Source organism: Mauremys reevesii, linkage group 4 (genome assembly GCF_016161935.1).
Source record: "Mauremys reevesii isolate NIE-2019 linkage group 4, ASM1616193v1, whole genome shotgun sequence".
Lineage (NCBI taxonomy): Eukaryota > Metazoa > Chordata > Testudines > Geoemydidae > Mauremys > Mauremys reevesii.
In genome coordinates, this window is record NC_052626.1 from 125833243 (window position 1) to 125846848 (window position 13606).

Here is a 13606-nt window from a genome sequence, read left to right on the forward strand (position 1 = left end):
GACTCCCACCTGGAAAATAACCAGGAGCCAGTGCAGACTCCAGGGCATGAGTTGTTTTCGCTCTGTGAAGCAGCCCCTTATATAACAGATGATGAGACATGCCGGGTACTAATTTTGCTTTCACATCTGACTTACATCAGTGTGTCTCCTTGGATTTCAATGGTATTATTCCTGATTTAGCCTGGTCTGGCAGAAGTGGCAGGCCCAGAGGTGGCAGGATAATTTTGCCTGGAAAGCAGCAATGGTGGTTGAACCATCATGCCAACAGCACACATTGCATCTCATTTATGTTGGTTTAACTCCATTGACTTCAGTTCAGTTACTCCGTATTTAAGCTGGGATGAGTGAGAGGAGAATCAGGCACCATGGGGTTACTCTTGATCTACACCAGGGTTAGTGAGAGGGAATTGGCCCCATGGAGTTTCTCCCCTGGGTCAGAGAGAGGGAAATCAGGATCAAGGCCTCTCGTGTTTGATGGATTTGATCATTCTCCCCATGAAAGTGCATGTGGGGGGAAGAATCAACAGTTTTGTGCCTACTGAGCTGAAAATGTGTGTAAAGAACGAAATAGAAAAGCTCTGCTGCAGAGTTAGAGAGAGGTTTGGAACAAGAAACTTGGATAATTCATATGGCCCATGAACTCAGGAATTGATCGGCCTCACTCTACTTTTCTCTCTTATCATGACTATAAGCTCAGAGTGGCCTGGGTATACAAGGACTCTGGACTGCTATATTCCACATACTAGCAACTGGCAAGTTTCCCAGCAGCCTTTGTTAGAGAAGAAGGCTGCTTTTGTGATTAGGGTACTGGGCTGGGACTCAAGAGATCTGGGGCAATTCCCAGCTCTGCCACAGACTCTCTGTGTGACCTTGGACAAGTCACATAACCTGGGCTTTTCAAAAGTGCAGACGTAAACCAGAGCTGGATTCATCCTTAGTCCCGTGGGCCTCGTTTCCCCGTCTGTAAAAGGGAGATGGTAATACGTCCGTTGGCTGTCTATTTCGATTGTAATCTCTTGGGGGCAGGGACTCTGTCTTGCTATGTGTATGTACAGTGCCTGGCACAAGGGGGCCCTGGTCTTTATACTGAGTGACAAATTAGTCCAACACGAGAAGCCAAACTCGGGTTGCCTGGACTAAAGAGCGGACATAAAAAATGTTCAGCTGTGCCCCCCCCCTTTTTTTTGTATAAACAGCTGGAGGCCTCATTATAACCCATCAATGGGAACCAGAAGTTTTCAACAGAACCATTTACCTGGATAACTTTATGATCTGTATGGACATCTGTAGCTGAGGTAGAGGGCCCTTGTGGAAGTCAGGAGATGTGGTGTCAAATTCTGCAGTGGCACCAGTGTAAATGCAGGGTGGGGTCTGGATTCAAAGCCCATTAGCTTTGGATCCATGCCCTAACTCCATCGACTTTCAAGGGGAGACTCCAGATTTACACTGGTATTCCTGAGAACAGATTTTGTCCCCTCAGTTCTAGTCCCAGCTCATGTTCCCTGCTTGTGCCTCGGTTTCCCCATTTGGGAATGTGAATAATAACTTGCCTCCCAGGAGTGCTGTGCAGGTACTGGTGGCCTGTGATATTAAGCAGGTCAGACTAGATGATCTGGGGCTGCTTCTGGCCTTAAACTCGATGACACTGAATTCGGTGAGGTTCAAAAAGTACATGTGTTTTTTTTCAGATAAAAGGTGCTAGAGACTCTCAACATTGTCATCACGACAAGTTAGTGGCAATCTAGTCTGATGGTTCAGGGAAGAAACTGTTGCCACAGCGATGAGGAAGGACTCCATGTGCAAAGCTGCCCCACTGGCTAGCTGCATGAGGGGAAGGTTCTGCCTTTCTGGGAAGCATCAGGCATTGACCTCGGCTGAAGGCAGGATACCCACCTAAAAGGTCTGGCACCGTAAATTCATCTTCTTGTGCAAACACCGCAGCCAAATCGTTTTGCACTTGTGGGGGGGGGGGAGGCTATTTATGAAAAAGCCACAGAGGTCCCAGAAGGGGTGGATTTCGCTCCCACGCACTGGTATCTCCAGCTGTCTTCTCAGCCGATCTTTGTCCGCTAGCCCAACGCTTCTCACTGACGCGCATCTCCAAGTGACTCAAGCCTGCGTCACCCCCTCCCAGCTAAAAGATTGTCCCCCCTCCCCTTTCTGTGAAAGGGAGGGGAGCGAGAAAGCAGCGCTCACCCAGGCTGTGGCTGGTCTCCTCGGGGTCGGAGCAGATCCGGGCACAGGCAGAGAGGTGGCTGGCGCGCCAGGGGGATGTGACAGCACTTGCCCAGGGACTGAGCAGAGGCGGAGATGTGGCTGTGTTTCCACACGGGCTGAGCAGAGCGGAGTGGGACCTGCTCGCACTTTTCACCGAGCCGCAGCAGCCCGGAGCCCTCCAGCTTCCCGCAGCGGGGAGGGTACCGGCGTGGGCCAGCCGCTGCCGCTGGAGGAGCCCAGCGCAGAGATCTGGGGAGTTCATCCGTGCGTCAGAACGCGCCGCGCCGCAGGCCAATTCCCAGGCTCAGGAGCTGGTCAGTTGCCCCGGGGCTGGGCGGGTGTGTGTGCCGGGGCGTGGGAGAGCCGCTCTGCTCACCTCCCCGCATCCCCGGGGAGCGCTCTGCTCACATCCCAGCAGCTGGGCAGCATCCGAGGGGAGAGGTAAGACTCACGCCTTCCTTATGCCACAAGATCAGTAAGTGCCCGGGCTTTTGTCTCTTACAATGTCCTGTATCGCCGCAACTTCCCCTCGGTGGGTCTCCTCTTCCCCTTCCCAGGGAGCATCTCTTCAGACAGGGGATCGCCTGTTTTATTCCACCATTACAACCCGCCTCCACCCCAGTTGCTAGGCTACGGTGCTGAAAGGGGAATCGAACCTCTTTGGGGAGAAGGAAATCAGGGAGGGGCTGGTTTAAGGGGGTGGGGAGGGAGAGGAAGGAAATAAGGGTCAACTGGAATCTAAAAATACCCACAAAGGACAAGGCGAAGCAGTTACACACGAAGGACTGGTTGAGAAAGTCAGAGAGAGAGATGTAAAAGAGTAAATGGTTTTCGCAGTAGCTGGGGCAAGCTGGCTGGTACCTCTGGTGGGGCCGAGTGGAATCCACAACCCAGCATCAGGAAATAACCCTGCAAATTCCCAAATGCCTCCGCTGAACTACATACAGGCTCCAGGCTTGCCATCGTGACCTTGACTATAACATTGAGGAGGGAGGCAGAAAGCACACCCTAGCTACCATAATGAATATTTAATTTCCAGCCCCTGAGTTGTATTTAGTTATTTATTTGCATGCTGTGAATTCAGAGCAGGAGTCTTATTTGGGGGGGAGGGACGGCAGAAAATTGGCAGTAATATTTGTGTGTTCATTGGATTAAAGATGCCAGGAGGTGCAGGGATGGCCCATTTCCCCTCCTGCATTTGTGCTTTTCAGTAAATCGCTGGGCACTCCCAAGGACACACGTTCCTCTAGGTCTCACATTCTGGGCCAGATCCTCAGTTGCCGTAAATCAGTAGAGCGTCATTGCCCTGGGTTAAGCGATGATGGCTTGCACCCGTGAAGACCCGTGAAGACCGCACCCCCTGCTTAAAAGCTGGATATAGTTCAACATCTGAGCATGCACCACAGTTCTGTTAGGGCCCACTCCAAAACACATTGAAGGCAGCAGAAAGAGTCCCATTGACTTTGCATCAGGCTAGCAAATGCTTCCACATCCTGGCAAACTCACCTGGGTCCGGGAATTGACAGGTGGGAGCGGATAAGGCGGGTGAGGTGGTATCATGCATTGGACCAGCTTCTGTTGGTGAGAGAGACGAGCGTTTGAGCTTACACAGATGTGGTGAAAGTAGAAATTCAAGAAGTAATGGGTGTAATCTGCCGCAAGGGAGATATAGGTTAGATCTTAGGAAAACCTGTCTAACTATAAAGGCAGTTCCAAGGGAGGCTGTGGAATCCTCTTTATTGGAGGTTTTTAAGAGCAGGTTGGATGTCAGGGATGGTCTAGGTTTATTTGATCCTTCCTCTCAAAGTCCCTTCCAGTCCTAAGTTTCTATGGCTCTGTGATTTAAAAAATCACTTGGCCTAGGTGTGGCTTTGAAAGTATCTCACCGAACATGCTGTGAATAGGTCAGGAAAACTGGACTCTAGTTTAACTGGGTCTGTTACAGGAGTGGACGGGTGAGGCTCTGTGGCCTGTGAAGTGCAGGAGGTCAGACTAGATGATCATGATGGTCCCTTCTGGCCTTAAAGTCTCTGAGAACTGTAATGTCATTGATCTAAAGGAGACCAAACTTCTGGGCCTGGGCCTGATCTACCATGCTCCAGTGTAAATCAGGAGCAGCTTCCCTGATGTCAGTCCAAAAGCTGCTTGCACCTTTCCTGGTGTCAATCTGGAATATACCATTAACTCCGGGGTCATTCTAGATTTATACCAATCTGAGAGGAGAATTTGCTCCAATGGGGTCACATCAATGTAAACCCATTGTAAGGTCAGAATCTGGCCTATTGCAATCAGGTGGACCAGTGTAAATCTGCAGTAAGTCTACTGAGTTCAGTGGCGATGCTCTGAATTTACTCCAGTGTGAGTTAGATCAGTCTGGCCATTACTGTTTACACACGAAGAGGTTCATTGTGTTACAATAGGCAAAGATGACCAGAAATGGGGAAGCTGTGATTTGGGATGCATCAGCTGTATTAGAACTCCATTCACGTGCAGTTGTCCAGGAGGAGTTTGCTGTCAGGGTAGGTCATTAATCTGAAGTTAGTGCTGTTAGCTGGGGAGGCAGTGCTCCTCTGCTCCAGCTCAGAAAATATCAGCTTGTCAGTGAATAAAGCTTGCAGCGTGCAAGGAATCATATGATCATTGGCTCTAACTGGCTTCAAGTTCAGTGTCATGTTGTTGCAGCTGATGTATGTTTGCATATTACCAAATGAGAGATGAAAGGAGACCAAATCAGATGATTAAACTTGTCCAGACGCTTCCTGACTAATGAAGTATGAAAATCCCACTTCTCCGAATGTTGTTATGGGATGATAAACACTGAGATACTCCTTTAGAACCACCCCATCTGGGCTCCTGGGGGCTTTATCCAATGGACTCTCAGTAAAGAGCTAATAATATTATTGTACATGGTATCACCTTGCACCCCAAATCAGGGCATATGCATGAAATGCAGCCACCTGGGTGGTGGAGCAGGAACTCGAAGCATGTGGGAAGGTTTTGCTGACTGAGCCCCTACTGTTAGTTAAAGGGCTATAGCATCATTAGTAATGTCCACGCAGAGGACACAGGATTTCGTTGTTTAAATCTATCCAGGTATTTATAGGCCTGTTGTATATGAAGGTCGGATGCCTCAGGGCAAAGGGAATGTAAGCTGCTAGCCAATCAGAATGGTAACATTTTGTCCCCCCTGTGCCCTGGGGTAAGTGCCTGGGCAAGAAAGAATCAGGATCTGAGTGCCTAATTCTCTTTAGAAAACCGCCCCCCCCCCCGATGCCAGGCACGCAGCTGATCCACCTCAGAAGGATGGTTTGTCCCTGTTGAGATTTGACCCCCGCCCCCAGTTTCAGCCAAGCTGCTGAGGTGCACCTGATGGTAGCGAAGTCATCCCCTGCTGCTGCTAAAGCTAGCAAGCCTGCCTGGAGCGCAGGCTTTCCTGGTGAGTCAGTGTAAATCAACTAACACACTCACCCCGCAATGGGGGACAGAGTGTGCCCACCATTTGTTTTGACTGAGTCACGCTAAAAGTCGGCCTGTCATTTTTGTTGTTGCGTGTGTTGGTTAAATGTAACTAATTAGCATAGATGGTCTGGGGGTGTGGGGAGAAACCCTAATGAGTCCAGATGGCAGTGTTCCAACAGGGCGAGCTAGGAAGGAAGGAAGGAAGATCAGATCTGGAGCCTGGCATCCCTGAAAGCAGCAGCCCTTCTCGTTGTCTGGCTGGCAAAGTGATGTGGCTTGGATTGTACGCGTGGTTGTTCTGAGAGAGAGGAGACCAGGGGATGTGCAGTAAAAGCAGTGCCAGGAGATGATTTGCTTCCACAATCTGGGCAAAATTCTCCTTTTGGGACTACATGGTGCAGTTTGGATGCAACATTCCCTTGTTCTGTGTGTGCACAATGCCCCCCTCCCCCCTTGGGAGTTCTAGGGCTGAGCTATCTAGCTCTCATCACTGTAGTATCTGGGCACCTTTGAATCAGCAATGGATTCTGTCCTCGTGACCCCACCTCCACCCCCCCATGAGGAAAGGAAGGATTAGCTCCATTCTGTGGCTGGGGAGCTGCAGCACCGGTAGATTAAATGATTTGCCAAGGTCACCCGCTGAGTCTGTGGCACAGTTGGGACTTGAACCCATGACGCTGCAGTCCTGGTCTCATGTCCTATCCCATAGAGTTTGCTTTTTGAGAGGGAGACAGAGCTTGTGATTAGGGCTTGTGGAACTGGGGTTTAATTTGCTGCTCAGCCATAGACACTCGGTATGACCTTGAGCAAGTCACTCAGGTCCAGCTCCTAACACCATTGATTTAATCTCTTTGCTTCAATTTCCCACCTGTACAACTGGGATCAATCACCCTTTGTCTCCTCTGTTTAGGCCAGAAGCTCGTCATGGCAGGTTCTCTCTCCTCCCATGTGTCTGCACAGTGCCTGGCACAAGGCGACCCTGATCTTGGTTGGAGCCTCTAGGTGCTGCTGCAATACAAATAATAGTTCGGGAGAGCTGGGGTGGATAGGGACGGAACGGGGCCCAGATCCACCACAGATAACCGTGGCCTTACCCACTGCTGACACTCCCTTGCCCCTTGTGTCTCTGACCTTCTCTTCCCTGTTACCTTGATAAAGTGACTCTTGATTTTTCATGGACTCGCTAGTGAGTTGGGCACCTTCTGGCCTCTGAATCCGGCCTTGGTCCATGTCTTTGGAGAGTTGAACACTGGAGCTGCACAGGGTGCACCTGGGAGCAAAATGAACATGGTTTAGTGATTACAGCAGAGGGCTGTGAGGAGTCAGGCCTCCTTCTCTTCCCTACCCTGCCCCTGACTCACTGTATGATCCTGAGCAAGTCATCTCACTGCTCTGTGCCTCAGTTTCCCTTATAGAGAATGGGACGGTTAGTATGTGAATGTTTCCTATCCCCTAACAACATTTTTACAGGGAGCGAAGGAAACGAACGTATTTCACTCCAGTAGCACTACCCCACCCTTGGAAAGTGCTTTGAGGTCCTCTGAGGAAAGGTGCTAGAGGTAGTCAGTGTTGCAATGGGAAATTCTGAAAAACAAAGGCTGTTTCTTAGTGCATCAAATATTCTGGGGTCAGAGACTCCACTGGTATAAATTAGCATATCACCACTGCATTCATTTTATTTACGCCGGCTGAGAAGCCAGCCTCTGGTGTCACAAGGAGAGGCACTGGACAGCTCTGCAGGGTGAAGCGAGAGAGGATAGATGTGGGCACCAGTCGCTACAGGGCATAAGAGGGACATTTTTTAAAAGAGTTGAGGCCTGGCTTCTCTTTTCGTGGTGCAAACGCCACTCGGGTACATGTCTCTGCACCATAAATTGTGGGCACAAGTCTCAGCATTTGCATCTCTGACCAGCCCATTTTCATGTACAATCAGTAGAGGGACGACTACTCATATTTGCACCCGGAGTTCAACTTGGAGGCAAAAATCTAGCTTAGGGTTTTATGTTGCTGCCCACCTCTGTAGCGTCTGGGAGCATAAAAGGCAAATTTTGGCAGGTGCCAAAGAGGAGGCTGACATTCTGGAAATGTGGCCCCTTGGTACAAAAGGAACAAGGCCAATTAAAACTCCCTTCCTGCATAAATGGCTTCCTCTTTAAACTTTGATAAGCCCATTAAAGCAGCATTTAGGGCCTGATCCTGCAGCCATACAACTCAATGGCAAAGCACCCCAGGATCAGGCCCTAATGTCCTTATTAAAAATGCCTTTTGCTGCTTTGATCTGTTTCCCTTCCGCCTAGCTTGGGGCTGACATTTTTCGGCAGTGCCTATCACCCTCTGAGCGAGGTGGCTGGGAACACGTTCGCACGCTGGCATGTGTCACAGCAGCAGTCACAGGCTTAAAGGTGCAATGTCAAAGCGCAGTGGGCCCCAAATGAAATCTGCCTGGCAAAAAACCACGTCGCTCAGTTCTTCCTGATCTTGAAAAATGTCTTGCCTCCCTTCCGAATGAGGTCAGTGACTGATCTGAGTTCTGAGCACACGCAAGGGAGCTGTGCCACAAGGAAGCAGAGTGGAGTGGGGCATGAAACATAAGTGTGGAGCCTTCCATGCCAATGGGTCTGGCTTTCCACTGATCCCCAGAATGGGGGCAGATCCCCGGGGATCATGAGAAGGCCCTGCAGCCTGCTCTGCAGAGGCGGAACCCATGACAAAAACAATGGGGGGGGGGTGTCTCATGGCAATTTTCTCCCCCTTTGCTTCCTCCAGCGGGTTTTCCTTTAGGAGAAAGTGACGGCGACCAGAAGTTTATAATCAGTCTCTTATTCAGGCAAACCCCCATTATAGTCAATGAGAGTTTTGGCTGAGTAAAGAGCTCCGGAGTTGGTTCCTGTAATCGGTCGGTCGGGGCTCGACCCTCCAGCGGGCAGGAGGGGAGCCGCACCGACTCACTTCTGTTTGCCTGCTAGCCTGTAGGAGTCACTAAGAACAACGTTAGATCGCCGGGCCCTCTGGTGCCGGCGCTAGGCAAAGCGCAGAACAAATAGGCCCTGGCCCTCTGGAGCAGGGCCGGGCAACAGCAGTACCAATAAGCCCTGGCCCTCTGGAGCAGGGCAGGGCAACGGCAGTTCAATAAGCCCTGGCCCTCTGGAGCAGGGCAGGGCAACGGCAGTTCAATAAGCCCTGGCCCTCTGGAGCAGGGCGGGGCAACGGCAGTTCAATAAGCCCTGGCCCTCTGGAGCAGGGCGGGGCAACAGTAGTTCAATAAGCCCTGGCCCTCTGGAGCAGGGCCGGGCAACAGTACTTCAAATAAGCCCTGGCCCTCTGGAGCAGGGCGGGGCAACAGTAAGAGGCAGAGCTCAGACTCTCAGGCAGGGCTGAGCACCAGTTCAGTCTGTAAGCCCAAGCCCTCAGTCAGGGCGGGGCAGCAAAACGGCAGCTCTAGCTCAGACCCTCAGGCAGGGGCTGAGCAGCAACAGGCAAGTGCAAGCTTTTATGCCAGAGCGCTGGGTTGAGGGGGAGACTGCCACCCGTGAGTGGGGTGGCAGGGGGGGACACAGGCCCACCCACTCCACTGTGTCCCAGCCCGGGGCCCTAGCAGCAGCGTGGACCCGCTGCAGTCAGTGGGGATCCTGGCCGCAACACACTGACATGGGCACATCCGTGCCCTCAGCCGGACAAGGGTCGGCTACCCCCGGGCTACACTCCATCTCCCCCTCAAGGCCTACCTCGTCCGTCACACCCGGTTCAGGCCAGTCGGTCTGCATCGGCTCCGGTGGAGGGCTTGGCGGCAGGTCCGGCAGCTCCTCTGGGAAGTTGGGCCAGGACTGCTCGGGCGGCTCCTCTGGGTAACAGCAGGGCCGAGGGGGCTCCTCCTCGTAGCGGGCGCTCGGCAATCCTGGGGGCTCCTCCCAGTACGGGCTCCGGATAGGCTCCGCGGGCTCCTCTGGGTAGTGGGCGAGGGGAAGCTCCGGCCAGGCAGGGCAGTTACCTTGGGCCGAGGAGGGCTCCCAGCCGGGAGCTCCCGCAGGCACGTCTGCTCTCGGCGACGGCTGGGTGCTGACTGAGCTTGGGCGTGCGCCTTTTCTACTTCCTGCCCCGCCCCTTGACTTCCGGGGGGCGGGGACTGGGGGCGGAAGTTCCGCCCACTGAGGTGTTGGCAGGGCAGCTCCCTCTGCTGGGCAGGAGGGGAGCCACACCGACTCACTACAGTTCCCTAAGAGGGGCCACACAGACCTGTGACTCTCATGAGTCTGATTCCTCGACTCCTTGTTCAGTTCCTGTCAAACTCCTGCAATCGAAGCTCTGCTCTGCCGCCGGCTCCCCTCTGTAACGTTGAGCGGGTCTCTGGGCCTCCGGTTCTTCCATCTGCGAAGTGGGGGTAATGACTCTGGCTTGCCAAGCTCACTGGGGCACTGGGAGGGTGAATCTATACGTGCCCATACAGAGGTTTGAAGATAAGGCTGGGAAAGAGAGGAAGGATGGTCCAGTGGTTAGAGCGCTAACCTGGGATGCAGAAGACCTGGGTTTGCCCCCCAGCTCTGTTACTGGCTCCCTGTATGACTGTGGGTGGGTCCCTTGGTCTCTCTGTGCCTCAGTTCCCCCTTCTGGACAATGGGGATAATAGCCTTGCTGTATCTCCCAGGGGTGTTGGGAAGAGAAACACATTAAGCAGAGGTGCTGGGGGCCCTGTCCATACTGATGGTAGGTGCTAAGTATAGTTATTCTTCTCTGATTTTGGGATCCCTCGCTCTCTGAGTTACATGTGGCAGGCTGACTGGGACCACACCATGTGCTTATTCAAATGATAGAGATTGCCAGTTCGCAGCTGGTTACAAGACTTGTTTCTAAGGGCCCGCTGGCTAGGGGTGCACAGGCATGCTGGATTTCTAGGCCTCGTCCGCTGGACACTTTGCCTGGCAGAGGCAGGATACCCCTCCAGGGACAGATTTCCTCTCCCTGGTCATCTCCGAGGCTTCTGGAACCTAGGAGGAATGAGGCTTCCACCGGGGCAAGGTAGGATGAAAAGAGGAGGTGGCCTGGGGTGGGAGGCTGGTTCAAGTGGCAAGGCAGCAGCCTGGGAGTCAGGCAACCTCGATATTATTCCCAGCTCTGCCACCAGTTAACTGTGTGACCATGGGTAAGTCCCTTCCTTCCTCCCTGCCTCAGTTTCCCCACATGTAGAATGGGGCCAGTGCTACTTTCCTTTGTAAAATGCTTTGAGATCTGCTCAGTATTATTAGCAGCATGCTGAAGCAGAGGGGTCTGGGAAGGGTTTGGAGAAAAGTGATCTACTCCACAGCAGTGTCAGAGGAGTTTTCCAGGCCCAAGGTTTTAACTGGTTTCAATAACTCGCCCATGCGCAGGCCGGAGGGGCTGCTGTAATCCGTGCCGCCTCCCAGGTCAGGTGGGCCGCACTATCCCATCAGGCAGTGGCCCAGCCCAACATGCTGCTGTTGACAGAACGCTGAGCCAACATTATATAGATCTCTGGCTACTGCCCTGAGAAACCCAGGGAGGCAACGCACAGCACAGCAACTCCCTCCTCTGCTAAACAATTCATAACGGAGCAGGAAGCCTGGCTTAATGGGGCTTGTTAAACTGGAACACGCGATGTCAGTGTTGTGAGAACAGTTCAGCGCCCTTAGTGCTGTGGCAAGTGCGCGGAGCCTTGCCCAGAAGTCTCCAGTCCTTGGGCAGCTATTTTGCAGATCACGTTCCCTTGTAAACGCTCACATTTCAGGTGGATGGAAGGCACCAGAGTGGGTCCCATGGGGTATGTCCCCACTGCAGTTAAACACCCATGGCTGGCCTGGGCTAAGGGGCTGTTTAACTGCAGCGTAGCTGCTCAGGCTGGAGCCTGGGATCTGGAGCTCCGTGATGGGGATAGGTCCGAGAGCTCAGACATCTCCCCCTCAATGAAACAGTCCCTTAACCCAAGGCCTGTAATCCCAAATCAGCTGACTCTGGCTAGCTGTGGGTATTTAGTTGCAGGGTAGATATACCCATAGCTACTTGGCCCCTCTGGCTGTCCATAGAGCTAGGACAGCGTAGGCAGCCGCAGCATAAGCCGCTCCTGCTCGCCGTTAGCACCTAGGTGCCCCAGAAATCCTCAGACACCAGCCAACCCTGCATCCTGTGCCTTTAGGGCCTGATCCAAGCCCCGTGAAGTCAATGGGAGTTTTTCAGTGGCTTTTGGATCAGGCCCCTAAACTGAAATTTCCTGGTTGAAGGTGGGATTTCAGTTTCTTAAAAGACAGGTCCGTTCTGGGCAGCAACTATGAAAATGGCTCATGTTCCTTTACTCTGTACCACAGAGGGTGACATTCACCCCTGTTTGGAGGGCCAGCATAATACCTACGCACCCAGGGATGGCTCTAGCAATTTCGCCGCCCCAAGCACGGCGGCACGCCGTGAGGGGTGCTCTGGCGGTCGCTGGTCCCGCGGCTCCGGTGGACCTCCTGCAGACGTGCCTGCGGAGGGTCCGCTGGTCCCGCAGCTCCGGTGGAGCATCCGCAGGCACGCCTGCGGGAGGTCCACTGGAGCCGCGGGACCAGTGGACCCTCGCAGGCACATCTGCGGGAGGTCCACCGGAGCAGCCTGCCGCCCTCCCGGCGACAGGCAGAGCGCCCCCCGCGGCATGCCGCCCCAAGCACGCGCTTGGCGCACTGGGGTCTGGAGCCGGCCCTGTACGCACCACTTACGCTCTATGGTCAAGATCTTCAAAGGTATTTAGTCACCTGACTCCCATTGAAAGTTATTATTAGAAATAAGGTCGCTTTTGTAACTGCTAGGCCTTCAGAGTCCCAGCTGGACTGTGACCGTCAAGCTGAATTTCTTTCCAGCTCCTATGTCATTCGCTAGCAATATAGATTCTGCAATCAGAGAACAGTTAACAATGCTGTTAACAATGCACGAGCCCGAGTAGGCTGCCACTCACTTACCTAGAGCTGTATTGGCTCTGCAGGGTTGGCAGGAGTGAAAAGTAATGAATAGAGATTAATATTTGTCACGTAAAGCCAGCAGATTTGACTCTAGAGTGGATGTTCTCAACTTGCAGATCATGAACAGTTTCCAGTAAGTAACCACCACCCTGCCCTTCCCATATCACTAAATGAGAGGGGGTCCTGGCTAGATCCCAGCTAGATGAGAGAGTCCCCAGGAGGGGGCATAGTACAGAAAAGGGTTTCCTGATTGAGAACCCTTGTAATAGACTGAATCCCAGCAGGGAGCAGATCTCTTGAGTAAGAAGGTGCCATGTTCCTAAAGGCACTGCTGACCCTATCTTAATTTTTATGTTCTGAATTTCTTTGCTTGGATATATGAGAGTTAGGAAGACACTTTTCCTGGGGACAGAGGATCCCATCACTGCTTCTGCCGGGTTTCTTCCACCTTCCTCTGAAGCATTTGGTATTGGTCACTGCTAGAGATAAGACACAGACCCCTGGTCTGTTCTGGCATGATGATCCCTGTGTTCCTGTTTGAATATACATATATTGAGGGCTACATTATTTGCATAGCTATGTTTTATTTACAGTTCTGGAGGGAGATTTTCAAAGGCACAAATGGGAGGTAGGTGCCCAATTCCTGTTGTCTTCCAATGGGAGTTGGACTCCGGGCTGCCCTCTCTGTCTTTGAAAAGCACCCTGCGGCAGGGAGGATGCTAGAGAGGGGAATACAATAGGAGTTACACATTGTTCCATTATCTATATTTCTGGATGGTAAAAATGCATTTTTCAGCTCCAGCATCATGTACAATTTATTGGAGTAAAACTATCAGCGCAAAGGCAGACAGTACATATAACCGGGTGTGCATAATATCGAACAGTACAGGTGTCTAGCAAGACTAAGCAACCAGTAACTTAGCAGACTTAAGGGGATAAAGCAGACCCAAGGGACAAAGCTAGGGAACACCAAAGGTGGGCTTATATGA

At 52.3% G+C, this 13606-nt stretch overlaps 1 long non-coding RNA gene across 1 annotated transcript; it reads right to left on the reverse strand.

Annotated features, from left to right (window-relative positions):
• Window positions 1-3698: 3698 nt before the first annotated feature.
• On the reverse strand, window positions 3699-9714 carry LOC120405265. Its single transcript, XR_005598459.1, has 4 exons — window positions 9402-9714; window positions 6825-6946; window positions 6545-6684; window positions 3699-3792 (listed from the first exon to the last, which is right to left on the reverse strand). It is a non-coding gene; the product is annotated as an uncharacterized LOC120405265 (long non-coding RNA).
• Between the last annotated feature and the right edge of the window lie 3892 nt (window positions 9715-13606).